At 34.7% G+C, this 23,145-nt stretch overlaps 1 long non-coding RNA gene and 1 pseudogene across 1 annotated transcript; one reads left to right on the forward strand and one right to left on the reverse strand.

Annotated features, from left to right (window-relative positions):
- Positions 1–12,018: 12,018 nt before the first annotated feature.
- On the forward strand, positions 12,019–16,656 carry LOC120197291 (annotated as a pseudogene).
- Positions 16,657–17,365: 709 nt separating this feature from the next.
- LOC120197502 lies at positions 17,366–18,708 on the reverse strand. Its single transcript, XR_005523270.1, has 3 exons — positions 18,591–18,708; positions 17,889–17,895; positions 17,366–17,375 (listed from the first exon to the last, which is right to left on the reverse strand). It is a non-coding gene; the product is annotated as an uncharacterized LOC120197502 (long non-coding RNA).
- Positions 18,709–23,145: the final 4,437 nt, after the last annotated feature.

A 23,145-nucleotide genomic window follows, 5' to 3' on the forward strand; every position in this document is an offset into this window, starting at 1 on the left:
GCAATTCTGACTACTCAGCGACTTTATCTTTGCCTTTCGGTTTGCTTGACTCGAGAGATTGATTATGATCTACACAAGCATCCATTAAAGACACATATCAATCCCAATGTTAGTATATTCCCTAACATTTATACTTTAATAATACTCACAAGTACTATTATTTAAATTTCTATAAAAATTTCAGCCTATCTTATAATTCCTGGCTCAATAGTATCGGTCCCCTACCATGGTATCGATACTTCTATACTATGGTATCGATACTCTCTTTCATTATCGATACCATTCTTTTAGTATTGATACTCACATCAGTATCGATACTAACTGCATCAATATCGATATTGTTCATCTGATTTCCCTAATTTTAAACCTATAGTATCGGTACTGTTCTTCCGGTACTGATACTCTTACCCAGATTTTCCATTTTTCAGCCTGATTTTTACCCAAATTTGGTCAAATTCGCTTATGTTTACCCCCAACAATACTATTAAACTATTCTTTACTTATCCCAACTAACTTTCCTTCATTTAGCTTCTTATAACATCTAAAATCTCCAAATAACATCTTAAACCAAGAATCATACCACTTTTTCTAATATGTTTTTAAGCCTATCCAACGTTTCTAATCTCTTATTTACTTCTTTGACAAGTCAAAAATACTAATAAATCTCAATAAAAACTCATATATCAACATATCATTTAAAACCCCATTTTCTTCAATCTCAAATAATCTATCCACCTCTTAGTTTTAATTTTATTTAAACCTTCCTTAAGCCTATATAATACTCAATGTTTCAAGAACAAACCAAAAACGAAAGGAAAATTAGCTAAATGAAACCTTATCTTTGGCTATGGAGGAGAGCACTTACACGGGAAAGAAGAAGAAGAATAGATAGCTTTGTTGACTGAACTTTCATTTTTTTCCCTTATAAAATCCCTAATAAGGAAATGAATTTTAAATTCATTTCCCCTTAAAGGACCAAAATGCCCTCTTAATTCTTCCATTGTTACTAATTGGTCTTAAACACTATTCCAAATCATTTCTCATCTTTTATCATTTATTCAAATAAATCTTCAATTTTTAAATCTTTTCAATAAAGTCACTGACCTGATATTTGGGGTATTATAATTCTCCCCTTAAGAAAATTCATCTTTGAATTTAAAGAAGTACCTGAAACGAAGAGGTGTGGAAACTGCTTCCTCATTTCCTCATCGCTTTCCCAAGTAGCTTCTTCTACCTTATAATTATGCTAGAGCACTTTAACTAAAGGAATCCTCTTGTTACGCAATTCTTTGCTTTCTCTACCCAAGATCCTTATTGGTTCTTCCTCATACGTCAAATCTGATCGGATCTCTATCTCCTATGGTGTGATAATATGTGATGGATCTGATATGTACCTTCTAAGTATCAACACGTGAAAGACATTATGGATCTTATCCATATCTGGAGGCAAAGCTAATTGATAAGCTACAGATCTGATTCTTTTCAAGATCTCATAAGGTCCAATGAATCTCGGAATCAATCACACATGCCCTTAGCATATCCTCTAGTATCTAGATAGATCATTTTAACTGCCCATCTTTCTGCGGATGAAAAGCTGTGTTAAAGTTCAATCGAGTACATAATGTCTCATGTAAAGACTTCCAGAATCTTTAAGTAAACCTTGGATCTCGATGGAACACTACTGATATAGGCACTCCATGCAGTCTAACTTTCTATTTTATATACAACTCTGCATGCTTATCCATTGAGTAATCTACTTGAACTGGAATAAAATGATTCATCTTGGCCAATCTGTCCATAATTACCCATATTGAGTCCTTTTTACCTGGTGACAAAGGTAACCCTGAAACAAAATCCATTATAATACATTCCCACTTTCGCCAGGAATGGATATCGGTTGTAGCAATCCAGAAGGCACTTGATGTTTAGCTTTCACTTGATGACATGTCAAACATTTTGCAACAAACTCTGATACAACTTTTTTCATACCAGACCACCAATAACAACTCTTTAAATCCTGATATATCTTATTTTCATCTGGATGCATCGTCAAAGGACTATAGTATGCCTCATAAAGAATATATTTCTTCAGTTCATCATTATCGGGAAAGAAAAGTCTCCCACGATAATATAAATATTCATCGTCCCTCATTACGAAGTCTTTGACCTCTTTTTCATACTTGTACCATTCTTGACAAGAATTTCCCATCTCGACCTTGCAGTTCTTTTACACGATCCAAAAGCATCGGTTGTAAGTTAAGTTCAGCAATCAAGGCATCATATTCCTTTAAGTACATACGTGCATCCAAAGCCCGTAGAGCTGCAAAAGTCTTTCAACTGAGCGTATCAAATACCACATTAGCCTTTTCGAAATAATAATCAATAATAAAATCATAATCTTTTAAAAGCTCAATCCATCTTCTCTGCCTCAAGTTCAGTTCTTTCCGAGTCAGCAAGTACTTTAGACTCTTGTGATCCGTATAAACATGGCAACGCTCACCATATCAATAATGGCACCAAATTTTCAAAGCAAAAACGACCGCTGCCAATTTCAAGTCATGTTTCGGGTAATTTCTCTCGTGATTCTTCAGCTGCCTTGATGCATAAGCCACAACTTTCCCTTCTTGAATCAGCAAGCACCCCAGTCCATTATGGGATACATCACTGAAAATGACATAGTCCTTACCCAACTCAAGTTATACAAGCATTGGGGCCTCTGTTACTATTCTCTTTAGCATTTCAAAACTTTCTTGGCATTTCTCCATCCAAACAAAAGGCACATCCTTCTGTAACAACTTAGTTAGCGACAAAGCTAACATTGAGAAGTTCTTCACGAACCGTCTATAATAACTAGCAAGCCCCAAGAAACTTCGAACATCAGAAATATTCTTTGGGGGTTGCTAATCCACTATAGCTTAAATCTTTTTGGGATCTACTCTTATGCCTTCTGTAGAGACTATATGACCAAGAAAAGCAATCTCAGCTAACTAAAATTCGTATTTGGACAATTTTGCATACAACATCTATTCACGAAGTATATGAAGGACCACTCGAAGATGAGAATCATGTTCATCTATTGACTTGCAATATACCAAAATATCATCTATAAATACCACCACAAATTGATCCAAGTAAGGTTGGAATACTCTGTTCATCATGTCTATAAATGTTGTAGGAGTATTAGTCAATCCAAATGGCATTACCACGAATTCGTAGTGTCCGTGTCGAGTTCAAAAAGTTCTCTTTGAAATATCATCCTTTTCGATCTTTAATTGATGGTACCCAACCTCATGTCTATCTTAGAGAACACCACTGTGCCTTTCAGTTGATCAAATATATCATTAATCCTCGAAAGAGGATAATTGTTCTTTATCATTACTTTATTTAGCTGACGATAGTCAATGCATAACCACATAGACCTGTCCTTCTTTTTCACAAATAGCACAGGTGCTCCCCAAGGAGAAACATTGGGTCTGATAAATCCCTTATTGAATAGCTCTTTTAACTGTGCTTTTAATTCTCTTAACTCCATTGGAGTCATTCGATACGGAGTCATTCGATATGGTTCTCTTAACTCCATTGGAGTCATTCGATACGGAGTCATTCGATATGGAGCCATAGAAACAGGTTCGGTACCCTGGTAAACCTCAATCTTGAACTCCACCTCACAATCTGGAGGTAAACCTGGTAAATCCTCCGGAAAAAACCTCTGGAAACTCCTTAACTGTTGGGATATCATTTAATCTCACTTCCGGCACTTGAGTGTCTATCGCGTTAGATAGAAAAGCTATGCATCCCTTTGACATCATTTTCTTTGTAGTCATAGTCAATATCACATTAAATGGTGACTTCGCTTTTTCGCCGACCACTACTATTTTATAGCCTTCCGCATCCTTAAAAAATAATCGCTTCTTGCGACAATCCACCCATCCATGTTGTGGAGACAACCAATCCATGCCCAAAATGATTTCAAACTCGGCAAAGGGCAACTCCATCAAGTTTGCCGAGAATACAACCCCTTGAATCTTAATCAGACATTTACTACATACTCGAGTTACCCTTGCACTACGGCCCATAGGATTTACCACTATTATTTCACTAAAAATTGGTTCTAAAGGAATTCCTCTAGTTCTAACCAACTTTGTACTAATATATGAGTGTGTAGAACCAGGGTCAACTAGAACAAATACATGCTCATCAAAAAGATGGAATGTACCTGTTATGATCTCTAGGTCATCTCGATCCTCATTGGTCTTAATGTTATAATTCGGACCACTCCCCTAGTCTCTTTTCACTGGCTAGCCTAATATTGACCACCAGATCTTCCTCTTCCTCTATTTCTACTAGGTGCTACTACTGATCTCTTAGTTTGCATTGATTTATCTCTAGATCTCTTTTGGCAATTCCGAACATAGCGACCATATTCACCACAATGAAAACAAGAGCCAGAGAGCAATCTACATACTCCCCGGTGCAACTTACTGTATGTCTAACATAGAGTTATCTCCCTAAAAGCTCTACTCGAGATAATCCTCAAAGTAACGATACAGCTCCACCCAGTTTTTTAGAATCTGAGCACTGTAGACTTTTCAGCATCACCATAACATCATTTAACCATAAATCAGTGTCCATCAGACCTTCACCCTCTTTTCCCCGGAACTCATGAGCTCTCAAACTTCTTAACTCTTTTGGAATTATCATCTACGATGCTAGAGGAGTAGGAGGAGGTGGAGGAGGTGGAGGAGGTTGGAATTGTGTCAAGATGACATCGAGAGCTTGTATAAAACCTCCAAACTCTGACACGGGCATACCCTGATGTGCCGATGCACTGGCATTCTCAGATGGAATCGGATGCTCACTATTCTCTTTATAGCTTTCACTACCCGATCCATCTCTATTCTCTCGTTCAGCCGCTCTTATCGAATTCGTAGAATCCGACATCTAATATAACATGCATAAGGATAATACTTAAGTTAGTAAGGAGATACATCGATCATATTCTAACTATACCCTATCATTAACCTTGGCATCTTAGTGGCATATAAACCCTTTTTACATTAACATACGCTGGATTTCAGTCGAGAATCGGAACCTATAGCTCTGATACCAATAAATGTAACACCCATTTTCCATATACCTTTTCGTACACGAGATACAGATGTCACATCACTTTTAAAATATTTCCTCATTTGAAAACCCGTAAAGTTTTATTTCTTTTTATAAAACATTTTAACTTAATAATATTAAAACATTCCTTAAACTTATGTAGGTAAACAAAAGTAATGTTCAAACATTTTATCTTTTTACATTATTGTAAATCAAATACCTTTCAGAGCGTCATTCCTATGTTTATTACATGCCAACTAAATACATCAATAGTAGACATGGTTGTCGTACATTTACTGATGAAGCGATCCTTGATTTGCGATGTCAGACAAACTCCTTACTCCGCTCGTATTAAAACCTACGCATGAAATTAACACACGCTAAGTAATCACTTAGTGAGGCATAATAATCATAAGGTAAATTTTAAACATGAGTATATTATAACAATTCAAATATCAATTGACTATTTCAACTCATTATAAACTCTATTGTTTGCACATGTAGTGCCAATATGGTAATTCACAAACTCATTATGAATCACGTGGGGTTGCACACACAATGCCAATACGGAAATTCATAAACTTAATATGAATTTCTTAGGTTGCACACACAGTGCCAAAACGAAAAATTCATAAACTTATTATGAAATTCTTAGGTTGCACACACAGTGCCAATATATAAATTCATAAACTTATTACGAATTTCTTAGGTTGCACACACAGTGCCAATACTGAAATTCATAAACTTATTATGAATTTCTTAGGTTGCACACATAGTGTGTATTCGGTAATTACAATACATACATTAAGCAACATGCATCTATGACTATCATAACATATAAACACATAATAAATGCATTTACCTTGCTTGCCTCGCTATTATATCCAAAATGCAATTCCAACTACTAAGCGACTTTATCTTTGCCTTTCGGTTTGCTTGACTCGGGAGCTTGATTATGATCTACACAAGCATCCATTAAAGACACATACTATTCCCAATGTTAGTATATTCCCTAACATTTATACTTTAATAATACTCACAAGTACTATTATTTAAATTTCTATAACAATTTCAGCGTATCTTATAATTCCTGGCTCAATAGTATCGGTACCCCTACCATGGTATCGATACTTCTATACTATGGTACTGATACTCCCTTTCAGTATCGATACCATTTCTACATTCTAGATCTGTGGTATTGATACATGTCTCTTAGTATCGATATTCACATCAGTATCGATACTAAATGCATCAGTATCGATACTAAATGCATCAGTATCGATATTGTTCATCTGATTTCCCCAATTTTAAACCTATAGTTTTGGTATTGTTCTTCCAGTACCGATACTCTTACCCATATTTTCCAATTTTCAGCCTGATTTTTACCCAAATTTGGTCAAATTCCCTTATGTTTACCCCCAACAATACTATTAAACTTTTCTTTACTTATCCCAACTAACTTTTCTTCATTTAGCTTCTTATAACATCTAAAATCTCCAAAGAACATCTCAAACCAAGAATCATACCACTTTTTCTAACATGTTTTTAAGTCTATCCAAGGCTTCTAATATCCTATTTACTTCTTTGACAAGTCAAATATACTAATAAATCTCAATAAAAACTCATATATCAATATATTATTTAAAAACTCATTTTCTTCAATATCAAATAATCTATCCATCTCTTAGTTTTAATCTTATTTAAACCTTCCTTAAGCCTCTATAATACTCAATGTTTCAAGAACAAACCAAAAACGAAAGGAAAAGTTAGCTAAATGAAACTTTACCTTTGGCTATGGAGGAGAGCACTTACACAGGAAAGAAGAAGAAAAAGAATAGATAACTTTGTTGACTTAACTTTCCTATTTTCCCTTATAAAATCCCTAATAAGGAAATTAATTTTCAATTCATTTCCCCTTAAAGGATCAAAATGCCCTTTTAATTCTTTCATTGTTACTAATTGGTCTTAAACACTTCCAAATCATTTCTTATCTTTTATCATTTATTCAAATAAATACTCAAATTTTAAATATTTTCAATAAAGTCACTATCCTGATATTTGGGGTATTACAAGATAATTATGAAAAAAAATCAGTAAGGGAGACCGACCCCGATGATAACGAAGTAGGCCCCTTCAATGAAGAACCAAAAGATCATGACATGTCGATAGGAGTTGATGATGCTTCCACTCTTATTTTTTATTACCAACGAGCATCCTACTTCATAATGGTTAATAGTTATGGAATTTTTACAAATTTCCACATATTGAGCAATACAACCAACGTATTGATGGTGAGCTCTATATTGGAATGACGTTCAAAACAAAAGAACTTGTTGTGGCTGCCATTAAGAACTATAATATAAAACACTCAGTTATATCGACTATAAAAAAATAGATGCGGACAAGTACATGGCTAAATGTGTCCACAAGAATGAGGATATAATTGGAGGGCTCATGTATCACACTTGAAGAGGATGAACAACCTATGGAAACTAAAAAAAATACATTAACCTCATACACGCACCATCAACATGCTCAGTCAAAATCATTGTAAATTTGATGTGCATATACTTTATAATGGTTTCATTCTACTAGTCAAAGAAAATTCACATATACAATTATCAGTTGTATTATGGCAATTACATCTCAATACGGCTACATAGTTGACTACCATAAAGCATGGTATGCAAGGGAAAGGGCTCAACAAAAATTGTATGGCCAATGGGAGAAATCATACAAAGAGTTACGACCATGGCTAAAATTGATACAGAAACACATATTGGGAACGATTTGAAACTAAAAACTATTCCGACGTACAAAAATGATCGTGTCGTACAAGGTATGTGTAAATTCTTCAGGCTATTCTAGATGTATCTGCAATGCGTTAATGTATTTCGATACTACAAGACGATGATTCAGATCGGCAGTACCTGGTTGTATGACAGATACACCAAAATGTTGTTGTTGGTGATTGTAGAAGACGATAATAGGAAATATGTTCTCATCTCCTTCACAATAGTCGAAAAGAAAGACATGGACTCTTGAGAATTCTTCCTTAAGAACTGACGCAAACATGTTCTATCACATGTTTTACGTGATAGAGTTGATGAGATATGTCTTACTTCTGACAGAGGCCCAGGGATCAAAAACGCAATCTAGAGTATGGGACTGTCTTGCCAATCTCTTAATATTTATCACCGGTATTATTATGCCACATTGCTACGAATTATTTTTAAAAGTTTAAGACCGAAGATAAACGTGTAATGGTATTTCAGATGGGCACGTCTTTTACTTTTTTGGGTTTAAGATATATTTTCTTTTATTATTTCTAATTAACTATTGCATTTTTAATGGATATACCACTCACATTTCGTACTTTAGGTTGAGGAGCTGCTTCAAGAATTGAGAGACAAGAATGAACAAAGCTATAACTACCTTACTAAAATCCCGAAGGGAAATGGCTTCGATCATTTGATGGATGTAGATGATATGGTCACATTACAATGAACTTGGATGAGGCGATCAATTCATCACTAAAAGGAGTGTGACATTTGCCTATCACTTCCATCGTCAAACTGATATATTATCGGTTTGTAACTCTATTTGCAACCTTAGGAAAACAAGCAGTTGACTAGATGGCATGTGGCCACACAGTCCACCCAGACCTCCACACAAAATTGCAAACCTTTATGTAGAATTCAAATGCGATTAATGTGACATGTGTATCTCGCGAACAAAATAAATTTCATGTTTCAGAATATTCGAGGCCATTAGAAGGTATACAAAACAACATATACTTGGTTAATCTACGATAAAGAATCTGCGACTGTGGAATATTCTAAACATTCAAATACCAATGTGCACACGTCATTCATGTTTGTTCTTTTGTACGGATTCACTACATGCAATTTATTGATTTGGTATACTTACTTGAAACCTATTCAATGTTTATCACTACAAGTTTCCTCCCTTTAGAAATAAAAGGGATCCGAATGAAGTTGGTGATAAACCTATAATACGGCCATATTTTAAACTACGGTAAGAAAAAAGGGTCGTCCATGATCAATATAGATTTACTATGGCGAGGATTTGGTCGAACATAGAAAAAGAACGCGAAACTATGCACTATTTGTAGGAATCTCGGACACATGAAGAACAAATGTCCTAATCGATCACGCCCTCATATCGATTAATTGTGCTTTTGTATTGTACTACTTTTATAATTAACAAAATATATTTGTTATTTTTTCAATTTCTTTTGGTTTCAAACCATTTTTCAACGTGATTTTTATATTGCTTAGAATGTCTCGTATATGCCAATACTAGCCTCAATGAAACATAAGTACCAATACTATGCCTCTAATCTTATAAATTACGAAAAAATTTAGATTAACATCCCGAAAATACTCTCCGAACATGTCTATCAAGTCATTCTAACTTTTTCTTCATGCACAAAACCATGGTTTGGAACCATTTTGAACACGATTTTTACCTTTCTTACAATGCCTCGTATGTGTCGATATTACGCTCAATTGAAAGATAAGTTACAATACTGCGCATCTAATCTTATAAATTATGAAAATTTTCAGATTAACTACTCGAAAAAAGCCCCCTTGAATATGCCTATCAAACCATTTTAGCTTTTTCTTCATGTACAAAACAAGCTTTGGAACATTTTTCAACGCGATTTTTAACCCGTTTACTATATATTATATGTGTCGATATTGACCTCAACTGAAAGATATATTCCAATACTACGCCTATAATCTTATAAATTACGAAAAAATTTAGATTAACTACCTGAAAATGTCCCTCGAACATGCTTATAAACACTTGCTATGTGGGCTGAAAATATATATACCTCGCGTTCTATAGAATGCGAGGATTGTTAAATACTACCCACGATAAATTGTTAAAACTTTCAATTTCTCGTGTACCTCGTGTTTTGTAGAACGCGAGATCATTTAACCTAATATTAAATTATATTCTCTAAAAAGTGTTTACATGTTGGAGAAGTCTCGCGTCCTATAGAATGCGAGGTCTTTACATGCATGTTCTAGAACGCGATGTAGTCTTACGTGTGCCGTTTTGGGGCTATTTTTCCAATTAATGTCATTTGGGGTTAACCTAATATTAAATTATATTCTCTAAAAAGTGTTTACATGTTGGAGAAGTCTCGCGTCCTATAGAATGCGAGGTCTTTACATGCATGTTCTAGAACGCGATGTAGTCTTACGTGTGCCGTTTGGGGCTATTTTTCCAATTAATGTCATTTGGGGTTATTTGTTTAATAAATAAATTTGGGGGTTTTTTAATAAAACGTCCATTATATAACACAAAAACCAAAGGTTTAAATGCAACATTGCCCCTTAAAGTATGACATTTGTACTGAGTTGCGCCTTAAAGTATTTTTCGCGACTTTTTGACACTTGAAGTTTAAATCGTTACCTTATTTGCCTCAAAATATTAACTCTGTTAAAAACAACATGTTTAAATTACATATTTAGTCACTCAACTATTTTCACGGTTCTGTTTTTGTCACCCAATTATTTTTGTTCTTTTAAAATAATCACTAAACTTAAATTTTTGTTCCATTTTTAACCACCTAATTCGATTCAATTTATTTTTAAATTTTACAAAATATAATAATTCATTTATATCACATATTTTTTACTCGACATAAAATTTTAATTTATAATAATAAATAACATATTAAGTTGTTTGTACTTGAAATTCTAATAAAATAAATATATTAAATTTTAAATTCTCCACGAATGTGTTCAGCTGTTATTATAGCAGATGAAAAACCGAGAACAATGACATGAATAGATTCTTGACAAAGCTACGCTACCTTTCCCACTGAACAAGGAAAAGAAAATTAGTTTAGACAATATCATAGGCCATGCAGATTCATAAATACACAAAAAAAAAACCTAAAATATCATGAAAAGGTACCTATGAGCATACTTGGTTTTGGTGAAAATAGGAGAAGACATGCTTTTAGTTTCAGAGCAAAATACGGATGCACCGGAAAGAATTTTCGCCTTTTCATCATACAATTAGATTTTAGATTATGACAAGTGTAATATGACATGGTATCATTTAGATTTTAGATAACATAAGCCGTTTTAAATCATACAATTCATCTTAGTAAGTTAAATTTTCAGCTAGAATAGAAAACTGAGCTCCGCACTAAACAAACCAAGGGTGTAATTTAATTAAACCACAAGCAAAATCAACACAAATCAATAACTTTTTGGTGAATGGGAACATAATAAATAAAAATAGAGGATTCAAGTAATAAAAAAACGAACTTGAAGAGCCAATAGCCAAGCTCACAGAGGATCGCCTGGGAAACATTCCTGCTCTTGGAGGGGTGCAAGTACATCACCAAATTAGCATCTGCTACGCTTAATCCTTCCATTTGGAGCTACAATCAATGCCCAAAACTGAAACTTAAGGAATTCAAAATATCAAGTGTGGGATTTTCTTCAGAGGGGAACAAAGAGAAACCCCGAACAAAAAATCCTAATGACCACTTAAATTTGTAAAAAAAAATATGTGATATAAATGAATTATTAAATATTATAAATTAAAAAAATAAATTGAATCGAATTAGGTGACTAAAATGGAATAAAAATTTAAGTTTAGTGATTATTTTAAAAGAAAAAATAACAGGGTGATGAAAATAGTTGAGTGATTAAATATGTAATTTATTCATTTGTTTCTAACGATGGTAATGATATGGAGCAAACGAGGTAACGATTAAACTTTATGGGACAAAATATCAAAAAAAAATTTAGAAGGTAACTTGATACAAATAACATACTTTAGGGGCTATGGTGCATTTAAGCCAAAACCGAAAGATAAAAACTGAAAATTTTAGCCTAGTGTTCGACGCTTAAAACCTCCCAAATCTCTAAGATTTACCCTGTCCGCTGTATTTTAGGAAAGCCAGTACCACTATTTCTCCAACTACTAGCAAGCCATAATACCCAAGCAACGCCGCCGCTGCCGAAGACATGGAGGCAGTGCCTATACTCACCGAAAGCTTCAAGCTTGGCTTCATCGGAGCCGGCAAATTGGCTGAGAGCATTGCCAGAGGAGTGGTGCAATCTGGTCTTTTGCCTCCTCAGCGTATTTCCACAGCAATTCACTCAAATCCCGACCGTGGTCTTGGCTTCCAATCACTCGGCATCCATGTTTATAGTTACAACAACGACGTATGCCTTTTTATTCTCTCCCTTCCTCTCTTTACATTTACTATTTCTCATTTTGGTTCTTGGAGAAAGAAAAAAAATGGGTTCATTATTGATTTTACTATGTTGAATGATTGGAAATAAGATATTTGTTTCACTCTCAGGTAGTAAAGTAATTAGTATTTTCTTTTCTACTTTGGTTATTGTGCAAAAATGTTTTTATGAACAAGTTTATACTTTTGGGAGTTTATTTGGGACTAACTTGGCTTATCTGATTTTGCTTTCCACCATTTGTATGCACATATTTTAACTCTTTGCATAGTGGAAAGTGTTGGCGTATAGGTAGAGGAGGGGAAGTATGGTGTTGTTTGAGGGTGGTTCACCAGAGGAGGGGAAGTATGGTGTTGTTTGAGGGTGGTTCACCACTTATTCGGGCGGAGACCGGTGACCGTGGGGTAATGACAGTAGCTGTGAGTAAAGGCCGGGGCTTGGATTCCCTACTCCCAGGAAAAGAGAAAGAGGAATAAGTGGAAGAGCGAGTTGCAATTGGTATCTGAGCCAAATTGCAGTAGGCAATCGAGCTTGGTGAGTATTGACGTTGGAGCTAGTTCTTGTAGTGATCAAGCTAGTTCATGCTGCACGAGAAGAGATGATGTTTCTCCACGAGAGGAAGTGGAGACTCGTGGTGGGAAACGGAAGAGGGAAAGTCTGAGGATGTCATATCATTGTTGGAGAATAGGGTCACTAGGCTTGAGGAATTTAAGAAGGAGGCCAAGGAGACCCATGATGTTGTGGTGTCACGTCTTGACAAGTTGGAGTCCATGGAGAACGAGTTCAAGGACGAGGTACACGTCTCGATGAGTTGGGTGAGATGATGGTCGAAAGGAGTGATGCTCTTAGAGCTTGGGTAGTGGCTGAGTAAGGAGATGGAAGAGCACAAGGGTGAGCTACTCATTTGCAAGTCTGCAATGAGAAAGGGAGAAGAGCCGACCGAGATTACTGGTTCCTCTCTCAGGAGAGATAGTAGTCTTAAATGATCTATGCATGGCCCTGGGTGGGTGTAGCTTGATGCCTAACGACTATGGATGTCAGGATCATCATAAGCCTATCCAAATAGCCTGTGGACTGTTTGGCAGTGCGACTGTCGGCTGCTCTTCAAGAATGTGTCCACCAGACCTCCATTCTGGAGCCATTGGATGTTCAAGAATGAGATTTTCAGAGGGATGTGTTATTAAGGGCTCAATAGAAAGCAGATGGCTAAAAACATAAATTGTGTTTTGTTGATATTTGTTTATAAATAAAATTGGAGGGGAGGGGGGCAGTTAATTGATCTTTTCAGATTTATATGCTCTTAAGTTTTAATAATGTAGGTGTTTTTATTTTTGGTTTGTTTCTGATCCAGCATATGAATTTACATGAAAACAGGTTGTGAATGCTAGTGATGTGATCATTTTTTCAGTGAAGCCCCAAGTACGTAATGCAATTAGCTTGAGTGTTTCCACTTTCGTCCCTCTGCGCGCTTCCCTTTTTGTTTTTGAAATTCTAGAGTTGACAATTCCATTTTTGCCGTAGGTATTTTTTTACTCAAACATCTTGATAAAGATGGAAAACATATTATGTTTTCCATAAATGTGTTTGGTAGGAAGAAGGAAAAGTTGTCCTTCCTTCTATTGTTCGGTATGGTTGAAAAGGAAGAGTCTGTCTTTGTCTTTGTCAGCTGGAGTGGAAAATAGTTTTCTATTTCTTTCTTCTCACCTTTTTATATTTTAGGTCTGTCTAGTAGGAGAGAAAAGTGAATGTTTCTGTTATTTTACCTTATTGTAGATAAAGAGTTGATATAGTATTGGTAGTTTAACGAATGTAGCAAAGCATGGCCCTGTCTATTTTGCTTTTATCTCAAGCACGTTTACACACGGATCACTTCTTGTAAAGACATCACTCATAGACCACCATGGTTTTGGTTTTGGCATAATGTTAAAAAAGGACCCCAATGTTTTGACTAAATAGTCACTTTGATCCCTATTCTTTTTAGCATTTTAGCCCCAACATTTTATTTTGGGCAAAAAGGCCCCTCTATGGATGGAAATCGTTATTTAACAAATGGTTAATGCTATGAAATAGGGGTCTTATTTACCCTAAAATGAAATGTTGAGGGCCAAAATGTTTCAGGAAAAAAGAAGGGTGGTGACAATTTGATCAAACGTTATGGCCTTTTTACCCTAAAATGTTACTTATGGGGCAAAATACTAAAAAAAAAAAGAGGTAAAAGGACCATAATAGTAAACGTTGGGGATAATGCTAGCGTTATGCCTATGGTTTTCAAAGTTTTGCATTTTACTAATTCAGTCATGATATTGTACTTGAATAGAGAGGGATATCATATAGGAAAATTAGAAAATAAAAAAAGTATGCATGCAGAACATCTTCGGGTGCATTTTCAGACTTCTGTTTTAAGTCTAAAACATCTCCTTGGTGGCTTGCAGTTAAAAATGTGGTCTTGCAGCTGAGGCCGTTACTTTCGAAGAAAAAGCTTTTGGTTTCCATTGCTGCTGGAATAAAACTGAAGGATCTGCAGGTATGTCCTTTCAAGTTATTTACCTTTAGAAAAGCGTAAAAAACATGGTGCTACCATAAATTATGCATTACCATGTTATTCACAGAAGCATAACATATTGTGATTTAAAAGATTCATGTTTTCAGCATAACATATAAGCAAGTTCCAAATTTGCAGTCCGAGATTCATATTTTCAGATGAAGCATGAGCGAATTCTTTTAAACTGATCTTGTCTTTCTTTTCTCAAAGCAAAACCGACGCAAAATAGTCGTTGCTTCTTGCTTGACATTGAAAGAACCTGTCTAAGTAACTATAGAAATTCCTTTTTCTCCTTGTCCTTATTTCTATCAGGAAGATTTAGCCAAATGGCCATACTAGACCACTTTGTAAAAGAAATCAATTTGCTATGATATGAACGGCAACGCTTTTCCAGTCATTATTTTCTCTTAATTCTTATAACTTAGTACTCCTTGAGACTCTCACTTCCTTCATGTGCAATTGTGGTGTCAGATTCGTCTTTAAAATAGTAATTTTATTTTGTTCAGGAATGGGCTGGCCAAGGCCGATTTATCCGGGGTGATTCCTAACACACCATCTGCTGTTGGTATGGCAGCATCAGGTATAATCATTTCCACATTAAATGCATATGAGCAAATCATCATCTTTTTTATCACATGTTTTTGTAAAATATGATTCTTCCTAGTCCCACAAGTTTGTTCTGCAATCTTTTATCATATATCGTCTTGCTGACCGATGCGTGACCATAAAAATATCTAATCCTTTTCCATAATGTACAGTTATGAGCTTGGGAGAATCTGCAACAGAACAGGATGGGGTATTAGTTGAGAAATTATTTGGATCAGTTGGCAAGATATGGAAAGCTGATGAGAAACTGTTTGATGCTGTCACTGGCCTTAGGTATCATTAGTACGCCTAAATAGTCCCTGCATGCTATTATCTGAATGCAAGTCGTTTCCTTTTTCTTCTCCCCCGTCGTTTATTTTCGATTATCCACCAATGTTAGATTAACAATATATATGTTTCCTGAAAATATCCAGTGGAAGTGGTCCGGCATATATATATTTAGCGATTGAAGCTTTGGCTGATGGCGGAGTGGCTGCCGGTCTTCCACGAGAACTAGCATTGGGACTGGCTTCTCAGACTGTAAGTCAATTCTACTTCATGCATTATGTGTGTGCTTACCTGAAACCCGTTTTTAATTGATATGACGACGGAAATGCTTTGTCACATGGTTGTAGTAAATCGTTTTACTTCGATTGCAATGTACTTGGTAGTTGTAGGTTCATTAAGAAAATGGGGGAAAACTAGAAGCTGCTTGTTGTTAGATGATAACTAGGTTCATATCTTTTGCAGGTTTTGGGAGCAGCTTCTCTGGCCGTTCAATCTGGGAAGCACCCTGGTCAGCTGAAAGACGAAGTTACATCGCCTGGTGGCACTACGATCGCCGGCATTCACGAGCTAGAGAAGAATGGCTTCCGGGGAACATTGATGAATGCGGTTGTGGCCGCTGCCAAGCGTAGCCAAGAACTTTCCAAGACTTAAAAAGAGTCCGTTCGTTTCTTTTGAAATCCTGGAACAGATGATTGCTGGACAATCATTTTATATAAGCATGCTAATTAAGTGTTGTTTTAAAAGCTTGAACTCGATTCGAGATAAAGTTGAATTTAGGTATGATGATGGATAATGCAGGTTTAGATATTTGTAGGTATCAGAACTATTTTAATGTAGATTTCGATATTGAAGGTTTGAATGAAAGAGTTTAGGGATTACATTGCATACCGTAATGTATTACTAAAGTGGTGTACCGAAACGTATCACAAACAAATTTGTCTTTATGTAAATATTAAAAAGTATAAGAATTTATCTAAAATTAACCATTAATTAAAAATTTCATTTTACTTTTAATAGTTATATTTAAATTATGATTTTTTTATTAAAAATAATAATCAATGTAATTTAATTTTTTTAGTATCATGATTTATAAATTATTTAATTTAAGAATGACTATTAAAAGCAATCATCGTTGGAGACCTTTAACTCGTTGGAAAATATTCTATTACAAATCCAACGGTTTTGAGAAATTACATCTGATATCAAAAATTGTATCTTAAATCTAAATGTAAGCACAATTTAGCCGACAGTAACTATTCTATAAAAAAACAAACTTCCTAAATATTCTATAAAAAACAAACTTCCTAAAGATAATTTTTTTGAGAATTCATATATTGAGTGGATGATGGATGGGATGGTTTTTGGTAGGAAACAGTATAAAATATTTTGGTAGGTCCTTCCGGTTTGGTTAATAATTATAGAGAAAGAAAGAGAAAAAAAGAACCCTAGCTCTTTTGACGTACACACTCGTAAGATTTCCCTAGATCTATCTGTTTGAATCTCTCAAATGAAGAACACTGATCCATCTTTCAACAAAGCAGCAGCAGATGGTTTTTGGGGTGCTATGATTTCATCTTTTATTCATGTTTTTGGGGTCCTTTTTGCTTCTATTTTATTAGCATTAATGTCATCTAATTTTTTTAGTAACACTTGTACATAAAACTATATGCAAGATATAAGGATTCTTCATGGTGTACAATGTATGAAGTGCACACCATAAAAAAGGTACAATAACTTGAATTGTATCTTGGGTTCTAATAGCTTGAAATGTTTGAGCCGCACCACTAGATCAAGACCTGTTCTTCCCAAATTAAAAAGGAATAGACAAATGGTTCATTACAAGTTGGTGTGATTCTAAAATTTTAAAGCAACTAAACACCGACCCAATCGGTGGCAGTTCTCTATCTTCAAGATCTTGGATGCCGTCTCCTTTTTGGTCGGTTTCGGTCTTCTTCATATTCCATCACTCCACCAGGGTCAGAGTACAACTCCTCAAGCCCTCGGATGTCAACTTCGGCCTGCTTACAGTGTACTTCTGCCGCAATGTAAGCAAGCCACATCAACCAACATATCTTTATATAGACAGAGTGAAGTCATGGCATTGGCACATGTTAAACCCCCTTTCTCTCTCGGCAGCAATGGACTTCTTCAACCCTATCTTCAACCTCCTCCTTTTGATGTTTTTTGTCTTACTCACTCATAGCATCAGCCCATTTTATCTCTCACTACAACAAAATGGGTTTATAGCGGCATTTTTTGAACAAACGCCGCTAAAGACTCATATTTTAGTAGCGTTTCTATAAAAACACCGCTAAAGATTGTACTTTAGTGGCGTTGCTATAAAAATGTCGCTAAAGACTGTACTTTAGTGGCATTTTTATACAAAGGACGATATAGAATCGTACTTTAGTGGCGTTTTTATACAAACGCCACTAAAGAATCATACTTTAGTGGCATTTTATACAAACGCCACTAAAGACTCGTACCTTTAGTGGCATTTTTATACAAACGCCGCTAAAGACTTACTTTAGTGGCATTTTTATATAAACGCCGCTATAGACTCGTACTTTAGTGGGGTTTTTATAAAAACACCGCTAGAGACTCGTAATTTAGTGGCGTTTTTATACAAACGCCGCTATAGACTCGTGCTTTAGTGGCGTTTGTAAACAGTTTGTAAACACAAACGCCGCAAGTTTATAATTTTTAAATCCCGACCCCTTTTAACCTTTTTTAATTTTCCCATTTCACCTATTTTTGATGTGTCGCCAGAAGTTAAACATAAACCCCTAATCAAAGCATCTCTCTCTAGAAATTGAAACCCAATGTTTGCAGCATTTGTTCTTCTTCTTTACCCTCACTCTCGCGGCCGTTTTGATCTTGCGGCAAATTCCTCTTCAGAAACAATAGACCAAAAATGGTGGGGCTTGTACCTCCTGGACTACGGTGGTTCCGGCCGATGTTTCCCACACGGTTCACACTAAACATGACGAGAAACCCGATTACATGAACCTTCCTTGCCCTATTCCTTATGAAGAACTCCATCTTGAAGCTCTCAGTTAGTTTTCTCTTATTTCTTCATTTTGTGTGTATGTGTTTTCTTTGTTGACTGCAATTATATCTTTAGACCATTGATGCGGTTCTTTTTTCTCTTTAAAGAAAGAAAGAGAAACTTAGTTGGTAATTTCTTTTTAATTGATCTTAAACGAAATTTTTATGAAAGAAATTGATGATTAAGATTTGTGGTAGCAGTGTCTCTGGATTTCATAAAATGAACAAGTAGACTACTAACACGCCCAATTTGTCATTATAGTAGTTTGTTAAGATGTTATGTGACAAGAGCTTGGCCAATGTATAGTAATGTCTTGTTCTGGACTATTTTATCTTAATACAGGCACTTGTTGAAAAAGATTGGCTAGCATTTGGTCACCCTTTCGCAGATCGCATCGGATTACCAAGTGTGTTTGGAACTTCATTTTATTTAACCAAACAATCTTTTACTGGAAGTATTTCATCTTCTCCTGCGCGCTAATCTTCAGGATCATTCACACCTCAAGCTTCTAATTCATCTCATGCGTAGAACAATTATTCCCCCATATTCTTGCTGGTGCACATGCTGAGATATTTTTGGTTATTTTTGGTTATTTTCTCACTGAAGTTGTTTTCATTGTAGATAATTTTCACAGCTAATGGAATTTTGATTTTATAAGGGAAAATTATTATAATTATTTGGTAGAAGATTCCTTCTTTTAGTTTTAAACACATTTTATTTTCCTTTAACAAGAAATAACATGAAAGAACAGTTAAAAGGTTAATGAAATATGCTGAAAATTAGATGCAAAATGGATTTTTTAATTCCATGTTTTTTTGTTTAAAGGACTTTCCCAAACTAGTAGGGCACGTTTGTATTTTCACTAAAAATCTTTGGAGGCTTCAATTTCTCATGAAACATGTAAATAATAAATATCATATTAATTTCAGTTCACTGATTAATTTGAGATCTGATTGTGTTGGTTGTTTTGCAGTGGGTTGATTGCATTTCTCAGTTGTTAAAGATATATGTATTTCTTTCGAGTTATCCTCAATATGCATCTTCCTTTTATGCATGACATTAATTTATTGTCATATCGAATATAATACATTTTTTGTAACGTTGTCCTCTCTGTATTTTCCCATAGTTATTGACTTTCTTGCTTTGTGGTGGTTTAGGCTTTCCTAGTGGAGTTCTTGGACAGTGTTCTTTCCTATCATTTTGGAAATTTCTTGTGTAACAGGTAATTTTCTATCAGTAGCTTTAGCCTGCTGTGTCAACTTAAGTTGTGCTTTCTGAAGAATAAAAATTGTTTTATTGGGTGGGTGGTGTGGGGTTCTGAGGAAAAAAAATGGTTCAACAAACATATAAGGCATTTAGAGGTGCACAGGTGATAATTGCCCATTCTATGTATTTGGTTGTGTTATGAAACACAAATCAATTCCTTTGAACTAACTTCCATCTTTGTCTCCCATCCTCAATGATCAATACCTTATATATGTTTGTTCTCAAACATTTCTCATTGTCTTTATGGGCCCAACAGAAATTCCTTCTCAATCTCCTGAAACCATTAAAATTCCCACATCTCACTATAAGTTTGGTGCCAACTTCATTGACCCGAATGTAGGTGGCTTCACTCATTATCTCTACTCTTCTCATTCACCCTCTTGTCCTCAATTCTTTTATCTTAATAAATCAAGTTATAAATAGGATCAATTATGGTCTTCTAGTTGATGCTTATTGGGAGGGTGTTAACTGATGGTAGACTCAATGCAAGAGTGAAATGGGATTTAACAGACAATCTTACTGTGAAGGCCAATGCTCAAATAAATCATGTTTTCATATATCATTAAGTCTTTTTTTTCTTTCTTGTTTAGTTGCAAAGTATATGTTTTTCTTGTGTAAACACATTGATAGTTTTTTGTTTCCTGTTCTAGCTCACAAATGAGCCTCATATGTCGCATGACATGTTAAACTTTGATTACAAGGCTGATCACTCTTAAACAGTATTATTGGGTGTCCATAGCGAGAAGTTGGGAAAGATTGCCATTGTATATTAGAGTTATAAGTGGGAAGTGTGAAAATACACATGCAACTAGTTTGCTTTTTTGTTTCTAGTATATGTAACACTTATGTATACATTTGTATGTATTTTTGTTATATTAATGTTTTCCACCCTTCTATTTCAAGTAGAGATGACAAAAAAAACTGAACCCGACGGGGAAAATCAAAAACCGAGTAAATGGGGACGGGGGAAAATTGTTTATGCTAAACGGGGACGGGGACGGAGAAAAACCGTTTATGTTAAACGGGGACGGGGACGGGTTTGGTAATCTCCGCCCCGATTACCCGATTACCCGGCCCGATACTCGGCTCGATAAATATTAAAAATAATTATTATTATATATAATATTAATAAATTTAATTTAAATTTAAATATATATATAATATTTATATATTTAATTTAAATATATATATACCCGGTCCGATACCCGTTTAAATAACCGTTTATGCTAAACGGGGAAACTCGTTTCCCAGCGGTTTTCCCCGATTACCCGATGGGGATCCCCATTTAAATCCCTGCGGTTTTTTAAGCGAGGACGGGTATGAGTTTTTTAAACGGGGACGGGGACGGGAATGGGGAGACCAATACCCGGCCCGAACCTGGCCTGTTGCCATCCCTAATTTCAAGTGACTTGTTTTTATTTAATATATGCAATTTATGCTTTGATTTGTAGAATTGATTATTACTGTGGGTGTGAAGAATGTCTTTAATGGTGTTTTATGCAACTTATGCAGCTACTCCTAATAATGTCATTTGCGGCGTTTTTAGATGAAAATGCCACAATTAATGGGCTTATTTACGGCGTTTTTAATTACTAATGCCACTAAATACACAGTTAATAGTGGCGTTTGTAAAGATAAACGCCACTAAATGCATAGTTAATAGCGACGTTTGTAAAGATAAACACCGCTAAATACACAGTCAATTACGGCGTTTGTAAAGATAAACGCCGCTAAATACACAGTCAATAGCGGCCTTTGTAAAGAAAAACGCCGTTAAATACACAGTCAATAGCAACGTTTGTAAAGATAAACACTGTTAAATACAAAGTCAATAGTGACGTTTTCAAAGACAAACGCCGCTAAATGTCTCGACCTATTGTGGCGTTTCTTTTAAAAAAACGCCGCTAACAATTACGGCGCTCGTTATAACGGCACTTCTTGCGGTGTTTTTGCGAGCGCCGAGAATGCTTTTTGCGGCACTTATAAACGCCGTTATAGGGTTAGAAAAACGCCGCTAAACACCTATTTTGTTGTAGTGTCTTGAGTTGAGACTAGTAGTTGTCTAATGTTTCCAACCGGTTGGATTTGGTTTAATTAGCATTATTTTTATATAATCATGTCGTGTGCAGATAGTTGGATTTGTAATAGAATAGTTGTCGACCAATTTTTCAACGAGTTTTTTTTGGCTGGTTAAGGTCTCCGGCGATGATTGCTACTAATAGTCATTCTTAACTTAAATAATTTACAAATCCTAGTACTAAACAAATTAAATTACTGAAATTAATTATTATTTTTAATAAAAATCATAATTTAAATATAATTCTATTAAAATCAAAACTAAATTTTAATTAATGGTGAATTTTAGATAAATTCTTATATTTTTTAATATTTATATAATAAAGACAAATTTATTTGTGATACGTTTCAGTATGCCACTTTAGTAGTACGTTGTGGTATGCGACGTGCGTTGTAGAATTTTCCAAGTTTTAATATTCTAATTTCTATCTGCAACAGGTTCAGAGCAAATGTGTATATCAACTCTCTGTAAAGAGTTATTCTTAAACATATATTGTCTTATACTTACTCTAGATCAATCAAAAAAAGAAAAAAGAATCTTGACTTTTAGAAGTAACGGAATTTTCATTATGATATTTATGTTAGTTCGAATGGTTAATTTAGTTATAACTAAAAAAATATGATTATTATTTAATAGAAATTAAGATATTATTAATTAATAAAATATTTAAAATTAAATATTATTTATATAATTATAAAATAATTTAGTCTTTTAACCATTAATAAATACATATTTACTGTTAAAAATAAATAACAATAACAACTTATGTGTTATACACATTAAATAATTTAAATAAACTTAATTTCATTGTAATAGATAAAAGAAAAAAGAACCCTTTCTTTAACGTAGTTTTCTTTCTAAAAACATTTTTGTTGCCTTTCATTTTCTTTTTATTTTTTTCATCCGGTGGTATTAATTTCAATATTGATTACCGATTGTCAGTAATTATTAGTTTTTTTTTCATACTATACTTTTTGTTTTT

The sequence above is a fragment of the Hibiscus syriacus genome, unplaced genomic scaffold (genome assembly GCF_006381635.1).
Source record: "Hibiscus syriacus cultivar Baekdansim isolate YM2019G1 unplaced genomic scaffold, ASM638163v2 tig00117048_pilon, whole genome shotgun sequence".
NCBI lineage: Eukaryota > Viridiplantae > Streptophyta > Magnoliopsida > Malvales > Malvaceae > Hibiscus > Hibiscus syriacus.